Below are 22613 nucleotides of genomic sequence, written 5' to 3'. Positions count from 1 at the left end.
CTCTGCGAGAGGGATTGAGGCCCTCTAGTGGCAGGTCCAATGGTCAGCGCGTGAATGAAAGTTGTTCGCGAGAGAGAATGAAAGTAGCTGACGGGAGAGATCCAATGAACAGCACACGCAGTCCATTCGATAGCTGCACGAATGTATTTAATTCTTGAAAATATCTCCCTATGTAGTTGCCACGACTCATATGGAAACAAAGTAGAACAACACAGAGAAATAAATGACTTACTCCCATATTCTCACATGTAGCCGGTTAGTAAGGACAAGTAGCGGGATTGTAACATATGATTTTGATTGCTCATAGAGACGCAAAGTGGGTCACGTGAGTGGACCCTGGGAATGGAATATCCCATTCATGTTACCACAGGCATTTACAAACCCAGCCTAAGGGATTAGTGACGTGCAGCTATATAGCCTTATCAAGGAAAACAAATAAGCATGCAGTATATACTGGTGTAGTTCACAGTGCACAGTATGCAGTATGCGGTTTTGAATACAGCCAAAAGCCATTATCATAAGCAACCTAAGATAGTTGTTTGGTGAATTATTTTGATTTTATACGATTTCATTGCCCTTTTAGCAAGCCTACAATAAGGAACTACAATACGTGAATAAAACAGTGAAATAAAAATATTTGCTGAATTTATTAATTAGGTTATTATCACCTGCCTTATGCCCGATGAATGCTGGCATAGGCTCCAGCACCCCCCCCCCCCTTCCCCCAATTAGGATAAGTGGCTTAGATAATGAGAGTGAGTGAGTGAGTGAGGTCATTATCAGCCTTTGTCGTCAGCATGATCATGATCATCATTACTGTATTAGCTAGCTATTCATATTAATTTCACCTGGTAAATCAACAGAGATTAACTGGCTAGTTAGCTAGCCAACTAGTTTGAAGCTACTTAGATAGCAGCTGCTTGTCTAATGAATGGACTGTGTGTGCTGTTCATTGGCTCTCTCTCGCAAACAACTTTCATTCGCGTGCGCTGACCACTGGACCTGCTACTACAGGGCTTCAATCCTCCTTCGCAGCTCCGCGGGCTAACCGGCCCTCTCTCATCTGATAACTGGATCTCTCTCATGCAAAAAGGGGTCGTTCCCTCTCGCGTTTTTCACGTGACTTTTGTCCGCAATGGCACCTCTTGTTAGACGTCGCCAGTGAGGAGAGCAGTTCAGAACAGTAACTTTTATTATTTTGGTGCAGTCACTTCGTACTGCTGATGTGACAATAAATTACCGTTGCGGAGGTATACTAAAGCTCTTTCTCCGATCGTTTGACACAGGCCATGATTTCCGTGATTACAAATGTTGTTCTTCAGATTTGGAATTTCACTTCCCACTCAAGTGGATTCACTCAGGTGCTCTGGTCACTAAGTTTTCACATCGCAGAACTCAGTGTATGAATGAATTATTTAAAAGGTATGTCAGCTAATAAAATACGATTATTTGCGTCCGTTATCGATTATTACGCCATCCTTAGTAGATTAAGCGCCAGTAGGAAACATTTTCCTTGTGCATTTTTGCTGCTCTTACTGGCATCTTTAGTAAAAACGGACCTTAGTCATAGTACAGCCCCAGATACACACTCAATGATCAAGCACACAAACACACACACACACACACACACAAAGTGCATTTTCAAACCAGTACACGGGCACTCGGACATGGTGGTGTAAAGAAGTCATGTACAGTGTGGTAAAGGAGAACCAGAACTCAGAGTTGAAGGACGGTGGCCCTGGGCGAGGAGAACTGCAGGGAGAGGCACAGCTTGTTTTCATTAGGTTCCTCTCCACCCTGCCGGGTACCGGCGGGCAGGGCCTGGGTGGCACCCGGCCTACTACCCTCAGGCGGGCGCCGCCTACCCCACCCGCTGCACCACCTCCACCTTTTCCTGGCCAGCACGGCCGTGGAGAGGAATAAGGTGACCCTGTCTCCTCTCCATCACCAACGCCAACAGCATCCAACCAAAGCCAACAGAACCTCGCATATCCCCATCAGACATACTATTAACCTCATAGTGTTTGTGTTCGTAGATGACTGGATCTTTTAGATGAATTTTGAGGCTTCCCGTAGGTGTGCCTTCTCTTGGAACGGAGCTTAAGTACAGGCGGTCCTTGTGTGGAGAATTCAGCTGAACAAACGCAGTTCATTTTTAAACATGTCTCAAACAAAGATAGATCTTCCTATCTTTACACAGACATGCATGCAAACACACATACTCACAGTGAGAGAATTAGAGGGAGGGAGAGAGATAGACAAAGAGACAGAGAGAAAGATACATAGAAAGAAAGAGAGCGAGAGAACAAGGTAATAACAAATGTTTCATCCTGTGTGAACGGATTGTGATTTATGGAAGGTGCGGTTTGCAGAGGGAAGATAATGCCATTTGAAATGGTTCATTTCATAAATCTATTCCAAAGCCCCTGTTTCCCCCACAGAATACAGAGCTCCCTCATCCCAGACCCCAGCAAGGCTTTCATCTGCTATTGACACAGGAAACAAGGCCACTCTGTGTGTAGAGAGGTAACAACGTCAGAGCATAGGAACCGGAGCCCAGCTCTCTAGGGTTCAAACGCACACACACACACTCCAGCCAAGCAGAGAGAGAGAGAGAGAGAGAGAGAGAGAGAGAGAGAGAGAAAGCAGCTGCGAACAAGGGAACTTGTATAAACAAAAGCGAAGAATAATCAACAAACAGTCAATTCCCCATCGTCCTGATCAGGGAGCGCAGCTAACGCAGCTCATCTCAGTACACACATTAGTAACACACCGGGAACAGACGCACACACTCGCAGGTTATTAAAGCCCGCAAATACGAACAGCACAACTACAGAAAAAAAGAAAAGAAAAGAAAAGGGGGATGGGGGCAGGTGGGTGGTTGGAGGAAAAAGCAAAAACATGAGTTGAACAGAGAGAGGTGGGAATAATTCCAATATCCATTCAGACTAGCAGCGTGGCAAAGCGCCGCCTTTGATAGAAAGGAGGTGAGTGAATTAGTCAGGTCCACAGAGACGGCAGGTAATAGGGGCAAATGGGATTCCCACACAGTACAGAGTGTGTGCATGAAAAAATAATGTGTGTGTGTGTGTGTGGGGGGGGGTGTAATATTTTTGAGGGCTCTATTTAGAAATGATACATATCTCAAAGTAGGGTCAACAAACACGAGGAACCAAATCAGGAGGTCTCACTAACCTCTGTCGACTGGACCAGTCAGTCAGAACAAAGATAAACAGGAGCCCAGGGTGAAAGGAGAACATGGCGTCTGCTGTTGTGTTTGTTTTATAATAAGACTATATGAAATGAGGAAAAACCAGGTAATAATTTAAAGGCATTAGCAAGGATACATTTACAGATATATTAGATTTTACAGGACTCCTCTACAAAAAACAGCTGGCATTTACAACCTCAGTCCTGGATGAAGAGAGGATGATGGAAATGAAAGAAGAAAAAAAAAGAAAGATCAGAGATCTAAGTAAGAAAAAACTGAATATTTTGTTTGATTTCAGACTGATATATTCCCATGTTACATATGGGTCTTGAAAAGGTTTTTGTCATACCGTGTAACCAGTGAGAGTGTGTGTGTGAGTGACTGTGTGTGAGTGACTGTGTGTGTGTATGTGTGTGTGTGTGTGTGTGTGTGAGTGACTGTTTGTGTGTGTGTGTGTGTGTGTGTGTGTGTGAGTGACTGTTTGTGTGTGTGTGTGTGTGTGTGTGTGTGAGTGAGTAAGTGAGTGACTGTGTGTGTGTGTGTGTGTGTGTGTGTGTGAGTGTATGTCTTTTCTCTTTGCTGTGTATCTGACATGCTCAGTTCTCTGAGTAATGGCTGTCTCCACTAAAGAAATCTCTCTTCATGCTCTCCTTTTTTATGACTGTGTCGTGTCTTTCCTTACTTTTGCGTCAGGTGAATCACGGCAGAAACAGGACAGGGGGCAGAAGGCAAAATATTTATAAAATTGAAAAGACCAGGAGAGACCCTCAGACAAGTCACTTTACAACCCACCAGAGTGTCCTAAAACTAAGCCTGCCTAGACACATTACCCTGAACACTCTTTCTCTCTCTCACTCTTTCTCTCTCTCTCTCTCTCTCTCTTTCTCTCACAGATAGACTGGAAATCAAATGTAGCTCTGTGAAAGGATGTGGAAAAAAAACTATAACCTTTGAAATTCTCCAGGTTCTCAGATTCAGGGCTGCTTTCCTGTTATCATTTGCTAAATTCCGTTAGCGCTCAGAGCAGTCAAAACAGTATTTCGTTTTTGCCGTTGTTTGGCAGGTTGTGTCTGAAGTACACACGCGTGTTTTTTCTCTTCTCTTGCCAAGGCATCAGGCTTGAATTCAACTTAGTTATGATTTGTAGTTGAAATTTCAGTCACAAGCTTTGTCAGTGAGACTTGAAAAAGAGAGAGAAAGAGGAAAATGCGTATGTGATTTTAAAAAGAGAGAAAGAGAGAAATGTGTATGTGATTTTAAAAAGAGAGAAAGAGAAAAATGTGTATGTGATTTTAAAAAGAGAGAGAAAGAGAGAAATGTGTATGTGATTTTAAAAAAGAGAGAGAAAGAGAGAAATGCGTATGTGATTTTAAAAAGAGAGAGAAAGAGAGAAATGTGTATGTGATTTTAAAAAGAGAGAGAAAGAGAGAAATGCGTATGTGATTTTAAAAAGAGAGAGAAAGAGAAAAATGCGTATGTGATTTTAAAAAAGAGAGAGAAAGAGAGAAATGCGTATGTGATTTTAAAAAGAGAGAGAAAGAGAGAAATGTGTATGTGATTTTAAAAAGAGAGAGAAAGAGAGAAATGCGTATGTGATTTTAAAAAGAGAGAGAAAGAGAGAAATGCGTATGTGATTTTAAAAAGAGAGAGAAAGAGAAAAATGCGTATGTGATTTTAAAAAGAGAGAGAAAGAGAGAAATGCGTATGTGATTTTGAAAAGAGAGAGAAAGAGAGAAATGCGTATGTGATTTTAAAAAGAGAGAGAAAGAGAGAAATGTGTATGTGATTTTAAAAAGGGAGAGAAAGAGAAAAATGTGTATGCGATTTTAAAAAGAGAGAGAAAGAGAGAAATGTGTATGTGATTTTAAAAAGAGAGAGAAAGAGAGAAATGCGTATGTGATTTTAAAAAGGGAGAGAAAGAGAGAAATGCGTATGTGATTTTAAAAAGAGAGAGAAAGAGAGAAATGTGTATGTGATTTTAAAAAAGAGAGAGAAAGAGAGAAAAATGTGTATGTGATTTTAAAAAGGGAGAGAAAGAGAGAAATGTGTATGTGATTTTAAAAAGGGAGAGAAAGAGAGAAATGCGTATGTGATTTTAAAAAGAGAGAGAAAGAGAGAAAAATGTTTGGAGGACTTCTGGAGAACTGGCCCTGTGCACAGAGCTCTCCATGTTGTTTGGTTTGTGTGAGTATGTGTGCGCATCTCTATGGAGATGGGCCAGACAGTGTGTGTGTCTATGGTCATGCTGGCTGCTGTGTGTGAGACAGAGGTACATCGGAGACACCTGGTAATGTTAGTTTTTTGTGTAACTATGGTGACGGGGTCAGGCCACAGACAGAGTCACCTGGGATTGAATGATGTACAACTCTACAAGACACCCAGCTCTCTCCTGAGAAGGCATTGCTAGCTCTCTCTCTCTCTCCCTCCCTCCCTCTCTCTCTCCCTCCCTCCCTCCCTCTCTCTCTCCCTCCCTCTCTCTCTCTCTCTCTCTCTCTCCCTCTCTCTCCGCCCCCTCCATTTGCAACTGAACAGTGGTCCTGCTCCTTTCACCTGGTTCTGCTCTTTTTGCTCTCTGACATAGTCTTCAGCGACTACCTGACTAGCAGTGTGTCGGTCAGATCATTCATCCATGCAACAAATGACTGATAATTTAATATGTTCATTAATTAACCTTTACAACAATTAACTGTATTATTTCACCACCATAATCTCTTTCTGGTCCAGACTGAAACGCAATGTAAAGTCAGGGATAACATTAATGCATAACGTTATTGTTGGATTTTCACTATTATGATGAAGGCCTGAGTGGAAAATCTGATTTTACATTATTAACATAAATGACTATGAAGATATCAGTGCAAAAAGGGTTAAGTCTTAAACAGTTTACCTCACAGACATTAGTAAAGCATGGATCCCCTCATTAAATTCTCACAACAAATACTTGTCATGACAAAGTACATGGAAAATAAAACAAAATCACACAAATATAAAAGTCTAGCTCTAATTTTGAATACGTGTGAAAAAAAGGACACACAGTGGTGAGGGGTGGTTATGTTTTCTTCACCTGCTGTCGGAGCTTAGTAATGTTGTTAACCACAGCTGTACATCAACGATGTCTCTCTCTCTCTCTCTCTCTCACTCTCGCTCTCTCTCTCGTCTCTCTCTCACTCTCGCTCTCTCTCTCGTCTCTCTCAAGAACTATTCCGAAGGGGTGAGTGAGCACAGAAGTGAATTGTACAAAGCTAATTACCGTGCCTTAATTAGTGTGGAGGGTAAACCTCGACGGGGGCACCTGCCGTCTTCATTCATTGCCTGACAGAGAGGGACAAGAGTTAATATGTTGCATTTATGATAATATTCCCAGAGAGAGAGAGAGAGAGAGAGAGAGAGAGAGAGAGAGAGAGAGAGAGAGAAAGGGTGAGAATGAGAGAGACAGATGGACAGATAGAGAAAGGGAGAGAGAAAGAAAAATAGAGAGAGAGAGCAAGACAGAGAGCCTTAAAGCCCTGTTGTAACACTGCTGAACTGAACCACACCAGATGAAAGGACTGAGAAGAAAGATGAAGAAGAATGGGGGGGGGGGGGGCAAGCATGATTATACCATATCTCTGAGTCTTCTTCCACAGACATTAGGCTAAAAAGCTAAGTTTATGGTATATATCACAATTCAACTGAGAAAAAAATAATAATAAAGAAGTGAGTACGCTTATAAATGTATAATAATTTATAATGATTTGAAGCCTGAGGTCTGATGGTTAAACTGAGGGATTGATGAAATATTTCCTTGATAATTGTTCCCTGTCTAATCAACATTCTGGACGTGTATGTTTCTGTTTCGGGTAACTTTCTCAAAAATCAAAATGCCTTTTTTAAAAAAAAAAAAAAAAAAAAAAAAAGTTAACTGGAACAGAGCTTGCTCTGGTTGTGGCTGAGCTAAGTTAAGTTTATAATAAGTTTGTGATGTGTGCGTACAGTAGAGTGAGGATTTGCTGCTGATCTGGAGTTCTCACTGCGGTTTTATATCATTACCCTTATACTAACACACTCCTCCAGTGAGAGATCCTCTTTTTTTACCTCTTCCTCAGGAAAATTAATGTGTATAGACTGAATGTAATCCATCACACACTGATAGCAGAGGGCACAAAGGATATGAGAGCAGGTAAGATTAGACCTCTCCTTCATGGAGACACACACACACACACACACACGAAGAAACGCACGCGCGTGCACACACACACTCACACACACACACACACGCACACACACATACACACAAAGGTTGCTGGAAGTGCACAGGGGTCAGGGAATCCTTGAATAGCTAAAACTCCTGTAGACTTCTTTCACTGACTTTGCCAAGTGCACGGAGACAAAGGGCATGTAGACATCTTCCCTGTTTTCTGTCCTGAAACTACAGAAACACATACCACCTGCAACAAACGCAGTCCAGTTCAGAGGAGACTTAAACTCAAATTCTACGCAGATCCGGCCCAAACTAAAGGGAAGAGGATTACTAATGTTTAACCATCACTCATCCGGTCTGGACTTGTTGATATTGACTCTCATTTTCAATGACTGATTCAATTAGACGTGTTATGACATATCATGCTAAGCTTTAGCAGTTGATTTAATATCCTGAGTGGAATTAATGAGCACTTTGCCTTAATTCCACGTCTGTCCCCCGCTCTGCCTTCGTCTCGGGGGGAATCAGGAATCGGGCCAGTCAAGGCCAAAGTAATGAGACCTGGACAGAACCCAGGTCAATAGCGAATCAAACGCTGCCTTCCCAAACCCAGCCAGGTACTCACACATTCATCCAACGCATTCATTATTGACACTAAATTTAATCTGAAAGGCAAACGAGCACCAAAGCCGTCCTGCTTTTAATAATGCATACGCACGCTGAGAGGTAAAATCATATTGCTATTGATTAATATACAACAACTGAGATCAGTCAGGCGTAGCAGATGAAATATAAACATAACCGACTCCTTCATCATGGACTTATGGATCTAGTGGAGGAGGAAGCCAAATGTACTTGTCTGAGAATACAGTGATATGCCGTCTCCTGCCCACAGTTCACTGCCACCTCCACAGGAGGCCTGGCACTGCTTACAGCACTTAGAAAAGAGGAGGGTGACAAAAAGAGAAACAAAAGAGGGACAGAAGACATGACAGAGTCAGAGAGACGGAAGAAATGACAGAGTCAGAGGAAGATAGAGGAGGGAAACAAGCCATGTCCCACCCCTGTCCCCTTATTAGCCACAGCAGATAAGAGAGATTCTCTCTCTCTCTCTGATACAAGAGATGGAGGGATAGAGCACTAAGGGAATGTCCTTCAGTGAAGAGAGAGAGAGAGAGAGAGAGAGAGAGAGAGAGAGAGAGAGAGAGCGAGAGCGGGGGGAAGTGAATGGTTTCACCTCATCTTTAACACTTAGCAATGACCATCAGACGTGCAGTTAGCCACTTCCTCCCTGATCTGTTTACTCCTGTCCACATGCTGGAACCATCACTCTCTCACTCTCTCTCTCTCACACACACACACACACACACACACGTGCTCATCTCGGCACTGCTGTGATTTATGAAAATGATGAAATATGTATAGCTGACAGATTGAAGGATCACTGTTGAGGTTTTATTCTAATGCACTTGTCCTCTTTGTAAATCACCCATCACCCATGTCGCCTGTCGGCCTGTTTTTCCACATGCCTGTTGACATGTCTTCATAAAGAGCCTGTTTAAAGCTCGGCACACAGGAGGAGCAAAACAAAAATGCCACGTGCTACTCCACAGGAACAGGGAAAAAAATGGTTGGCAGGTGTGCAAGTCTAATGAAGATTTCACGCACAGTTCTGAAAATGGAAAATGACAGAATGGGCAGTTCTCAGGGCAGGTGAGCGCTGTCCTGCCTTACACCGTCTTTTCTAACAGAGTAAACCACAGAATCTCTCTGAGGACTTACTTGAGGACCTAGCTGTAAATAAAAATAAAAATTAATTTATAAAAAATAAAATATTTAAAAAACATATATATAAATATATATACATGTACGTATATACATATACAAATAACTGAGCAAGTTCTGTTCTATCTTTTGCTCTTTTGGCTGCTAACCGCCATTCAATTTAAAAAAGAAAACGAAAAATAAACCCCCCCCTACCTGTTAACCCCACACCCTCCATCTCTCCAATCCCAGCGCTGCATTACTTACTGAAACTGTCATTATCAAATCATATCATAAAGACCTCATATTAAAAGCCTTCTGACACAACAAAGACCCAGCCAGCACCCTCCCCCTCCAGTCGAACCTTTTACCCACCCCCTTTCCCAGTCTGAGAGGATCCAGTGAAAAGGTTCACAATCTCAGTGAGTTGAGCCCACCTCGTGGCCGCCGCGGGCCAAAGTGCTGGCAGGGTAATCTAATAGATATCGTATTGCTTACAGCAGTAACTGCATGGCGTGTGGGGGAGAGAGCGAGAGAAAGAGAGGAGGGGGCAGGGGGGTGGGGGTGGCGGTCTTTTCAATGGGTTCTAAATGGGAGATGAATAGAGTCAGGCATTTTGAAGGACACTTAAACTTAATTTGAGTGAGTTAAAAGGCTTGGGATGGTATTGAGCAGCGCTGCCGTTATTGGACCGTTTCGCCGAGGTTTCAATGGGCTCCACTCTGCTGTTAAAGGCATCCTCAGACTCCCGTCTCATTTCCTTTAAAAGCCCAGGCAGCACCTTAAAACATTATTGGAGCAGCGCAGGGGGCCGTAAGGTCAGGCTGGGGCCGGACAGGATACGCACCCTCTCCCCACAATCCTCTATAAGTGCATCCGACGGAGGCTCTTCCGATCTGTCGTATAGATAACGGCGACGATGCTGACGCTGACGATGATGATGATGAGGAGGAGGAGGAGGAGGAGGAGGGGAGAGATGGCGTGGAATCAATAGAAGACTTAAAGCAGATCCATTGTTAGGAGATATATTACAGTGTCCTGTCAGCTTCTCTCTCTCTCTCTTTTTTTTTCTTTTTCCGCCTCTTAAAGTCACACGGCTCCATCAGAAACGCTGGCTCGGCCACGTGGCGCTAACTGTGCCTTTAAACGCTACAATAACAGACACGGCCCTTTGGGACGAGCGAGAATCTCAACGCATGCGGTGAGAGAGAGCAGGGCTTTAAGGAATTATTCTCAGTCAATACCGACCTCTACACGCACTGATCCCACACAGGAAGTCGACAAACACGCCTGTGCCTTTCTCCACCAGGCACAAAATCACTGTGCTTTGTGCGTATTTGAATTCATAAATTACTGAGTGAAATCCTTTTTTCTACAACATGCTCACTCACGGTGTCCCTAGTATCAATACCACCCCCTGTGTGTATTTATGGTCAATAAGTATTTGTCACTGCCAAAGGGAATTACACCTGATTTTTTTTTTATTTTCTGGCAAAGTAAACAAGTTTAATTTTTAACTACTTATCTATCCTCCCCACATACTTAATGGGACATCCATACTCAGAAGTTCTAATCAAGTTGCACTGCAGTGACTTGTGCACTGATGCTGTTAGAAGACGCTGTATGAACTCTCAGGAGGTCAAAAGTCAGCCTGTCTGGTGTTCTTTGGCTACTAGAAGCCTAGAGTTTGTGGTGGATATCTGTCAGTGAGTGTGAGAGGTTGGGAGCAGAACAGTGTCACCGGATAGTGTGATGGGTACTTGCTGAAGAGGGCCAGAAGCTGTTGTCATGGAGAACTTTGTGCAGAATGGTACGTTCACCAGCGAGTTTCTATTTCGTTCGCCACTTAGCACTTAGCGCCTTGAAAGTAGCAGTGCTCCACACTGGCTGTGGGGCTATAATAGAATTTATGAGGAGAATCATGTCTGTATGCGAACAGTGCGGGCAACAGCCTCCGTCTCTCAGGAAACCCACGGGCTTCTTTTTTTATAGATTACATAATGACCAGCATAAAAACAGCTTCCCCATAAGATAAATCACATGTCAAAATACAACGCTGTGTGTGTGTGTGAGAGAGAGAGAGAGAGAGAGAGTGAGAGAGAGACCACGGAGTAACAGACACTGTACATTTACTCTTCAGCCAAAGAGCTCTCTTCCTCACATCTGTAGATAGATGTTGAGTTTAATAGCATACATGGTAATTTATTAGGAGATTTAAAATATTCATAAATACTAAATTAATCATTTATAATAGATCTTTAAATTAACAAGTGTCCTTGAAGTTTGAGATGTGAAGGATCTTCTCCACAGAGGGAGCACCCTCTGGTCATATTAGATCTTCTGCTAACATGGTTTGGGCAGGAAATGTATTATGAATTCTCCGCTTTGATACAAGCATCAGTTTAAACAAAAGAGAAAGAAACACTCTTTCAACAGGGAAAGCTTCTCCCTAATGGAGGCTGCATATGTCCAATTCTACTGAACACTGGCACGTCAACAATAAGATTTCATATCTATCTAGATGCATATTTATATTCCATATTCACACACACACACACACACACACACACACCATATTATATATGATATATATAAAATCTGATCATATATAATATTGCATGTATAATTATTATTATTATTATTATTATTATCATTGTGCGTAATCTTGTCTAGTCTATCAGACTGTAACACATTAATATTTTTAACCAGTGGGAGACGAGAAGGGATTGTGGGAAATTTCAGATAGAATTCTATGAATGCATTCTAGAAATATTTAAATGACATGAGAACCATTAACATACCATGCACAATACACATACCTTACCACACAGTCTGAATCTACACATACTGTAACTTCATATTCTGTCTACTGTTTCCCCAGCCAGCATGGTTATCTGCCTACCCCTGCACAGAGGAGAATAAAGCTGAGAGTATACCACTGTTCAATATGAGAGAAATACAACAACAAAATCACCCCCAGGACAAGTGGATTTGAATGAAAAGTACTGAGGAATTTCAACAAGCACATTGTACCAAACATCTGTGTTTTGGGCCAAGCCAGAGTGGTATTTCCTGGCAAAACCCTGTGTGTATGCTCTCTCTCTTGCAGAGCTATCCAGTTAGTGAGCACAGCGAACTCAAACTTACAGTGTGACACAATATTCATTCACTGAACTTTCAGTGTGCTAATACTCAGAGCCACTCAACAAACACACAGGTCAAACAACAACCAACAATATTTCATCAAAAAGCTTTTGGCTATGATCAAGCCACACTGTGACATAAACAGTCATATTTCTTATGTTGCACAGGACAGAGAGACGGAGATGGTGAGTGTGATTTTGTGCACTTTAGTTCATAAAATTCTCTTTAACATGTGTAACACCTGAACACGCCACGCGTGTTGTGCTTTTAACGTCACAGATGTCACAGCACAAAAACAGAAAAACAGTCAGTCATAAAATGAGCATTTTTTCCAGTTTTGTGTACTCAACTACTCTGGTGTGTCCTCTGTAAAGAAATATCACAGTTATTTCTTTGTGTCTTTTCTCAGAAACACTAATGGAGCTGCGGTATTAAATCCATAACAAAGATAACGACACTGAGATGTTTAGAGCCGAATGATTATATGTATTCTTCTCTTCTGTCATATCCTTATCATGTTTATTCTTCTGTTTATGTTTATATCTATAATCCATAAATCGATACTGGTCCCACCCTCTCTTTCTCTCTCTCACACACACACACAGACACACACATACACACACACAGACACACAGTATGTGTAAAGAGTCATGTGACTGCACGAGCACCCAGGCTGCAGGATGTGGCTGTGTTCTGTGTGAATATCTGCTGAGTGAGCATTGCTAGCACCACGCTGCTCCTGAGAGTGGACATCAGAGACTGGGCTGCATGCAAATCCCTCAGAACTAACCTCAGCTAATAAACACATAAATAAACAAACAAATACATACATACATACATACATACATACATAACGGGGCAAAACACAGGGGGAAAGCAGAAGTCATTTGATAACCGTGTTAGGTTTAAACGCAAATCCAGATTTGTGTACATCATTGTGAAATGAGTGACTGTGTGTTATTATGAAGCCTGAGGACTCAACTCTTTCTCTAAGGTGTTTTTTGGTTTTTGTCTTGGCTTTGTGTTGATCTGTTGCTTTTAGAGAGCTGATGATAAGGTGATGACCAGTGTACTGGATAAATTCAGTGAGGGACAGAAGATTTACATTTGGAAAAGATATATATTGAAAAGATCGCATATCAGAGAGAATTATTCAACATTTCAACAAGCACACACACACACACACACTAGTGCTCATTAAAAGGGAAGTGTATGTTTATGTTAACCAACAGAGCGTCTGTGAGAGCCCAGTGAGAATGGACACAGAGAGGATTAGACTGCGACTGTCTTTTAAATGAGCATTAATGTGATATCAGTCTGAAATTTACTCTAAATATTAATACCAAGTCCACCAGCATTAATCAGATAACATGCAGGATTTCACCAGGAAACTTGTGCTCAAATCCAATCAAAGCTTCTCCAAACAGGGCATGAGGAGATGTACAAGTCTACTGTAAGTATTTAAACATGCTCCTGTGTGTAGTTCTGCATTCTGCACACACCAACTGCTACACAGTAACAATTCATTCATTACAAAACCAAGTTACAAAGCGATATTCCTGTAACAATTCATTCATTATAAAACCAAGTTACAAAGCGATATTCCTGTAACAATTCATTCATTATAAAACCAAGTTACAAAGCGATATTCCTGTAACAATTCATTCATTATAAAACCAAGTTACAAAGCAATATTCCTGTAACAATTCATTCATTATAAAACCAAGTTACAAAGCGATATTCCTGTAACAATTCATTCATTATAAAACCAAGTTACAAAGTGATATTCCTGTAACAATTCATTCATTATAAAACCAAGTTACAAAGTGATATTCCTGTGACATAGTTACTTCAGTAACTGCTCTACACCACAGGGATTCAGCATCACTCTGTGTCTGGGTGTGTGCATGTGTGTGTGTCTGTAAGTGTGTGGAGATCAGCTCATGAAGGACACAACTATTCATCACATGACACTCTGATGGATCACACACACATTCAGAGTGAAAAGACACACCATAAAACACACACACACACACACACACACACACACACACACACACAGAGGAATATATATTCACTTCATTCAATCATCAACAAATCAGCGCTGGGCTGTAGGAAGCACCCAGTCCTGCTTCTGTGGGCGACGGCTGGGCGTCAGGACTTTCCCACGATTGATTGATTATACACAATGCCATGAGCCACACACACACACACACACACAGACACACACACACACACAAACACAACCCCCTTGATAATATACACACAACAAAGTATATACAAATCTCCAAATAATAAAGAGACTACAGTGTGTTGTAGCACAGTGAGGGGGCCATGGCCTGGACGGGGAGGAGATTTCTCCGTCAGTTCTACATGTACATACACACCTGTTGACTCCCATATGTGTGCTGACATGGAGCTGTGGAGCAGGGAGATGTAGAATAAAACCTGTTCAAACCAGAATGAATTAAAACAGAAATTTCAACTTAACTGGGTGTCACAGATCTAGGTGACAAAGATTTTCCTCATTAACACCCCCCCACACACACACACACACACCAGGATGTTAATGAAGAAAATCTGCAGCACATTTCTAAAAATTTTAAAGGTTTAAACTAAAAAAGTGTTTGAAATTGATTTTGAAGTTCACATTCATAGAACGGCAAAAAAACCAAACTAATCAGCATTTTGAAAAAGGACTTGCATTCATTTCTCTTGTGCATGCCGTACAGATGTGAGTGTTGTGTTTGCTCATATGCTCTTAAAGCCACGTCTTGGGAGGTTTATATTATTTGTTCCAATTAAGAGATTTCATGGGCGATTGAAAAAATATTGATAAGCCATTTGTTGATTTGAATTACTGATCTCAGGCTGGCATTGTAGCGAAGACTTATTGGAGGGGCAGGACTAATGTGATAACTTCTATTTTGTCTTAGACCTGAGTGCTGGCCTTCCCAGCAGCCCCCTCTTCACCTCTGGGTGCCAGTGGGAAGAGTGTGAAAAGGGGGACGGAGGGAGGGAGGGAAGGAGAGGGAGAGAGGGGAGAAGGGGGAGGGAGATGGTCCAGGTGAAAAATGGGGATGTCACTTTGTTGTTGCAAGGTTAGCACACCCTCTAATGGAGAGGGGCTAGTCAGAGGCAGCTAGCAGGGACTCCGGCTGCCCTCAGCACACACACACACACGTACACACACACACATGTACATACACAGTGTCATATACTCCACACCCAACCCCCTACATCTTCACACAAACCATGTGGACACCCAGATCTCCTCTGCACTAAGTATGAGACAGAGAGAGAGAGAGAGAGAGAGGGAAGCTAAGGGCACTCAGACCTATACATAGATATGTCAGTGATAGAGTCTCTGCTGTGCTCTCTGCCATTCTACACACACCGCTGTTCCAGTTCTATACACACTGCCATTCCAGTTTTACATACACCTCTGTTCCAGTTCTATACACACTGCTGTCCCAGTTCTATACACACCGCTGTTCCAGTTCTATACACACTGCCATTCCAGTTTTACATACACCTCTGTTCCAGTTCTATACACACTGCCATTCTAGTTTTACATACACCTCTGTTCCAGTTCTATACACACTGCTGTCCCAGTTCTATACACACCTCTGTTCCAGTTCTACACACACCATTGTTCCAGTTCTATACACACCGCTGTTCCAGTTCTATACACACTGCCATTCCAGTTTTACATACACCTCTGTTCCAGTTCTACACACACTGCTGTCCCAGTTCTATACACACCTCTGTTCCAGTTCTACACACACCATTGTTCCAGTTCTAAACACAACTCTGTTCCAGTTCTATACACACTGCTGTTCCAGTTCTATACATACCACTGTTTCAGCTCCAAACACATTGCTGTTCCAGTTCTATACAAACTACTGTTGCAGTTCTAGACAAACTGCTGTTCCAGTTCTATACTCATCAGTGTTACAGTTCTACACAAACCGCCATTTCAGCTCTATATACACCGCTGTTCCAGTTTTATACATACCACTGTTCCAAGTCTATAGACACCACTGTTCTCAGTACAGTCAACAGTGGATGAGATAAATCATCTATGGCCAGATTCAATAACTTGACTTTTCAGTTAAAGAGGAAATCAATCCGTAATTTACTGTCACTATCTCAGCACTTCACACAGGGCACAGACCCAAACTCTGCATTAGGTACTGACGCCATCATCACACACACACACACACACAAAAAAGCCCTGACAGTAGAGACACTGAGGCTCCCGACATACACGCACATACACGCACACACACACACACACACACACACACACACACACACACGCACACACACACACACACACACACACACGCACACACACACACACACACACACACACACACACACACACACAAACACTACTCTGCTGTACTGAGAAATGAAGAGACAGACAGACTTGAAGTATTTATCTTGGTCTATTATCTGTCCATCAATATCCCTCTGTTACCTCTGTTTTTAGATGCCTCGTCCTCAAACGAACCCTTACACAATCCACTTTCCTATCAGAACACACACAGAACCCTAACACACTCCATGTTTCTATCAGAATACACACAGAACCCTAACACACTCCATGTTCCTATCAGAATGCACACAGAACCCTAACACACTCCACTTTCCTATCAGAACACATGAAGCTCTAACACACTCCATGTTCTTATTGGAACACACACAGAGAACCATAACACATTCCACTTTCCTATCAGAACAGACACACAGAACCCTAACACACTCTATGTTCCTATCAGAACACACACAGAACCCTAAGACACCATGTTCCTATCAGAAGACACACAGAGAGCGCTGACATCTTTTTCCTCATAATTCACCCACCTTTCACTGGCTGACAAGGTCCCAAGCAAGCACCAAAAGAAAGAGCTTCCTTCCAAGTCATATTAGACCAGTAGCAAGCATAAAACTGACCCGTTTGAAAGGAAAAAAGTAAATTATAATCCATGACATACATGAGTCGCATACCTGCATACATGCAGTTATAATTACAGTGGAGGAGTGTTTATGTAATTTTTATATGACAATTGTGAGGGGGATGATCTTCTAACACAGGGACCGTTACTGCTCTCTCATTAATGGGTCAGAGCAAAACATTTTGAATCCTAGTCTATGGCCCAGTCTGATATGTGGGACCAGTCCAGGAACAGTGTGGAGGAGACAGAGACGGAAGCAGAGGTCAGAGAAACAGGTCTGCTAACTATACACATCATATGAATTTATCATGTCACACACACACACACACACGTACACATGCACACTCACACACATGCATACACACACACACACACACACACACACACACACACACAAGCAAACTGTTTTGCATTCTCTAACTCTCCTGCATCTGTGAAACACATGTCCTCACATCCTTTCTTTTTACTTGTGAACTTTTTTTTAATCAACTTCACTGACTAAAACTGTTTAGAAACAGGCCTTTTGTTATTGTGCCACAGAGCGGCCATCAAACCAAATACTCAGACAAACACCTGGTGAGTCCAATCTGGACACCAATAATCATTATAAGCCCTATAATCCTCCCACTCTAATAAACAGAAAAACTACACCTCTGTCTAGGGCTTCGCTCAATGCTTCTGAATTCCTTAAGAGGAACATGCAGAAGAAAGAGAACTATCAAAGAGGAGGTGCAGGAGAAGGAGGAGGATATATCAAGAGGAGAAGAGTGTGGGGTGTGTGTCTGTGTGTGTATGCGTGTGAGACGGTACTAAAGTGAAGTAAACAGCATACAAAACCCAGCCTGAAGCCTTCAGCATAACCAAACCCAAGCTGTAGTTTATCACGCATCTCTGGCACTGTGGGCTTTACAAAAGACACACTCCTGAGGGGTAGGACACAACGGGGTCATGAGAGAATCTGTGTGTGTGTGTGTGTGTGTGTGTGTGTGTGTGTGTGTGTGAATTTGGGTAGAGGGTCTGAGGTCCAGCGGAGCAGAGGGGTTAATAGTCCAGGGAAGACAGAACTGGCACCAGAGAGATGCACTAATACACTTGGCAGCCAATCGTGTGTCAAAGCTTAATTCCCTCAGGGGGGAGAAGGACACTGCCTAATCTGTATTCAGCCATGACATTGTCCACATCTGACATGGAACATTAGCTACTAACTCTTTCTATAGACTGGTGTCCTTCAGTTTATATTACTTTATGTTAATAGAAAAAAATTACATCCAGCATCATTTGTCATTGTTACCACGGCAGCGTGTGGCTGATTTAAATGCATGTGTTTACTGCAAGGGGGACAGGTGGAGTCAGGAAGGGAGGAAGGAGGTGGGGGGGGGGGACTGAGCGTCTTTTCTGGCTTTATTGATGTCTGATCCAGCTGCCAGCCTCCCCACACCCCTGTCCTGTATACAACTTTATTCAGCTCTCGCGCTCCGCCCCTCTGACTCGACTCTGGCACTGAGGCACTGAGGCACTGAGTCACTGAGTCACTGAGGCACTGAGTCACTGAGGCACTGAGTCACTGAGTCACTGAGGCACTGAGGCACTGAGGCACTGAGGCACTGAGTCACTGAGGCACTGAGGCACTGAGTCACTGAGTCACTGAGGCACTGAGTCACTGAGGCACTGAGGCACTGAGGCACTGAGTCACTGAGTCACTGAGGCACTGAGTCACTGAGGCACTGAGGCACTGAGTCACTGAGGCACTGAGGCACTGAGTCACTGAGGCACTGAGTCACTGAGGCACTGAGGCACTGAGTCACTGAGGCACTGAGTCACTGAGTCACTGAGGCACTGAGGCACTGAGGCACTGAGTCACTGAGGCACTGAGGCACTGAGGCACGGAGTCACTGAGGCACTGAGTCACTGAGGCACTGAGGCACTGAGTCACTGAGTCACTGAGTCACTGAGGCACTGAGGCACTGAGTCACTGAGGCACTGAGGCACTGAGTCACTGAGTCACTGAGGCACTGAGGCACTGAGGCACTGAGTCACTGAGGCACTGAAGCACTGAGGCACTGAGGACAGTATCAGTGGAGTTTTAGCATTGTAAATCTACGGTATACACAGTATAATATCACGGACTGATTGAGACGCCGTTAAGACAATAATCTTCAGAAGAAACAGTAACTGTCGCAGTGTCTCCATACATTTCCATACAGGAATGCATGTTCATTAAAGTTACAAAGATTTTTGTCCATCTGAGTTTCTCACAAAAAAAGAAAAGACTATTTACACTTAAAACTTATTCAAACTTTTCCCAGAGTTTTCTTCACAGAATCTGGAGAGTGTAATGGATTTAGAGCACAAAACATAACATAAAAAACACACATACAGAATACATGATCTGAGGGAAAAGAGAGAGAGAGAGAGAGAGAGATTTTCTTTTACTTTCATTTCACAAACTGAGTTAAGCCTCCCTAACTTCATTCAGCGAGTCTGGAGTATTCCATTAGGAACACTCTGAATCTTATCTCCTGTTGCATTTTGAGTTTGGTAAAGTTTTGTAAGCTGTATCCTGGATTTCAGTCAAATAGTATTCTGGTGTTTCATTACCAGGATAGCGCTTTCTCATCTAAGCTTTTCTTCCCGGATCAATGAAACCCACGCATGCATCAAGGATGTCCATCCCTCTGTAACACACACACACACACGCACACACACATGTGACCTCTGACCTTGGCATCCTTAAAGTATAAGTGTGATGTTTCTCTGCAAGTCAGACCTGGTGGAGACCAGATAGCAATCAGCAGGTATCAATAGCGATTGGCAGCAATCAATTTGTCTGTGCACACACTGATACCTGACTGTCTGGAGCCATCCTGAGAGCCAAGTAACCCAGGTCCTTCCTCACAGGTCAAAGGTCAAGGTTCTTACATGCAAGGTTGAAGGGGAAAAAAACAGCTTTTCTGTTCAAGTGTCTTTTTTCCTCACATATTTAAGATTAATCTGCTTATTAAGATTAAAAATACAATTTTAATAATGGATTTCACCTCACATGAAGAAAAGGGCATTTCCTGCCATTAAAACACATTGCTGAAGCCAATATCAATCACAATCAATTATCAAATACACATACACATACAAATAAAGAATATGACTCAAATCCTTTTCTGAAAATAAATAAATAAATGAATGAATGAATGAATGAATGAATGAATGAATACATAAATAAATAAATAAATAAATAAACAAATAAATGAAGAGCTGTCTGCTAATGAATGGTCACTAATCAGTCCTGTTCTAATTACGAAAGGCTTAGCACAGAATCACCGAGAGAAAAGAGAGCTTGGGCGTGCTAATTGGATTCAATGTGTAATTATTTCCATGCTCACTGTAATATTAACCTTTTCATTCCACACCAGCTCTTTCTTTCAATATGTTGCCGATTAGTGAGCGACATTTAAATTTTAATAACACAACCCTCCCCCCTTTTTTTTTAACCTGATCCTAAGCTGCTGCCCTGTGAGGGAGGCACAGCAGTGTGCTGTGTTTGAGTTCCACATGTCTGATTTTACATAAACAAACAAACAAACAGAGGAGCTCTCTCAATGATCCCTCTGATACTCAAGACCAAGAGAAAAGGTTAAACGGCAGACCGATAACAGCATTTCCAATGATCTTCTCCTCTCTCTCTCTCCTTCTCTCTCTCTCTCTCTGTCTCTTTCTCTGTCACTTTCTCTCTCTCTCTCTCTCTCTCTGTAATACACACACACCATTGACAGATTCTGCAGAATCTCTCTCTCTCTCCTGAATAGTTTCTGTTTTCTCTGAGTCAGAAAACTGCCCTCTGTTAGACATTTGCCATACTGCAGGACATGTCAGGTTGCAGTTAATTAGGATAACACCCTGCTTTAGCACTGATAAAAGGAGCACGGCTGATGCGGAGCTGGAGAAGAAAGCTTTGGCTTCGGTGCTTGTGGACTGTCATGTCAGAGTCTCTGGTGGTGGCTGCACTGACAGCTCAAGTCTCACTGCATTTCCTGTCATACAATACAGAACTGCACTGGGCACAGAGGAAGAGACGGCCAGTCAGCACGCACACGCACACGCTCACGCTCACGCACACACACACACACACACACACACACACATGTGCACATGCGTACATACACACACACACACACACACACACACACACACACACACAAAATCTTTTTGTTTTTTGCAATGTTCACATTGAGTTCAAAGTAAGTCAGAGTGTTGCTGATTGTCTGAGATCAGCATGATGACAGTAACAGGTACAACAGACAACAGTAACAGGTACCACAACAACAGTTACAGGTAACACAGACAACAGTTACAGGTAACACAGACAACAGTAACAAGTACCACGGACAACAGTAACAGGTACCACAGACAACAGTGACAGGTAACACCTGCCAAGACAGGACAGATCCTGATGAAACACACCTGACTAAACTGAACACAGCATCCTCCTCTGTTTTTTCACCAAACCCTGAGACACACACATGCCAACAAGACACTGTCACAGGAAACAGACAACACAACTAAAGCTACAAAAAATGGCTCTAGCACAACTTCATGATTCTGTTTCTAAGACTGAAAACATGTTAACTTACAGTGCTCAAATTTTGAGAGCTGTGATTCATTTGACCTTATGTTCAGTGCCTTTGAGTCCTTTGTGTGTTTTAAAGAGCGTGACTTTCTCCTGCTGAATACAAAAACATGTAGACAGCGCAGTAAGCATTGCACGACTACAGACATGTGCTAAGGGAAATGAAAAATAGGTTTATTGGTCACTTCCTTTCAAAACAAAGCTGGGGGGATACACTGCCATGACATAAGCCACACCAGACTTGATAACTGATGGGTTTGGAAAGAAAAAAACCCCACAATTAATGGCTTTCTCCAGCAGCCATGTGTGTGTGTGTGTGTGTGTGTGTGTGTGTGTGTGTGTGTTTGTGGTGTAACTAACTGATGTTGAATAATATCACACTTTTATAACACATGGCCAAAAACGTGAACAGCACTGTTCTGTTAATGTAGTCCTGTTATAAAGATATCTGGAGTTTATATCAGATTACAAAAGAGATATCACATCACGTGAACACATGCACACACAGATACACACACAGGGGCGAGAACCGATAGTTTCCCCTGGATTTCCATTGTTCTGACGTCTTTCCACTCTCCCCCTGTAGTTCAGCCTGTTTGTCAGCAGTGGGGAGGGGTCAGGGCTGAAGCACATGAGTTTGACTCCTGTCTCTTCACAGTAAACAGCAGTTTGACACTCTCAGGTCAGACCACACCAATGCCTCATTTCTTTTATTTGCTAATTATTCTG

The 22613-nt window shown here is 42.5% G+C and overlaps 1 protein-coding gene across 1 annotated transcript in view; it reads right to left on the bottom strand.

Moving 5' to 3' along the window:
* The window catches only part of wwox (WW domain containing oxidoreductase), a 178705-nt gene that overhangs the window by 38943 nt on the left and 117149 nt on the right, over nt 1-22613 (bottom strand). The window lies entirely within an intron of this gene.

The sequence above is a fragment of the Chanos chanos genome, chromosome 2 (assembly GCF_902362185.1).
Source record: "Chanos chanos chromosome 2, fChaCha1.1, whole genome shotgun sequence".
Classification (NCBI taxonomy): Eukaryota; Metazoa; Chordata; class Actinopteri; order Gonorynchiformes; family Chanidae; genus Chanos; species Chanos chanos.
This window is presented reverse-complemented; position numbering and strand designations above follow the sequence as displayed.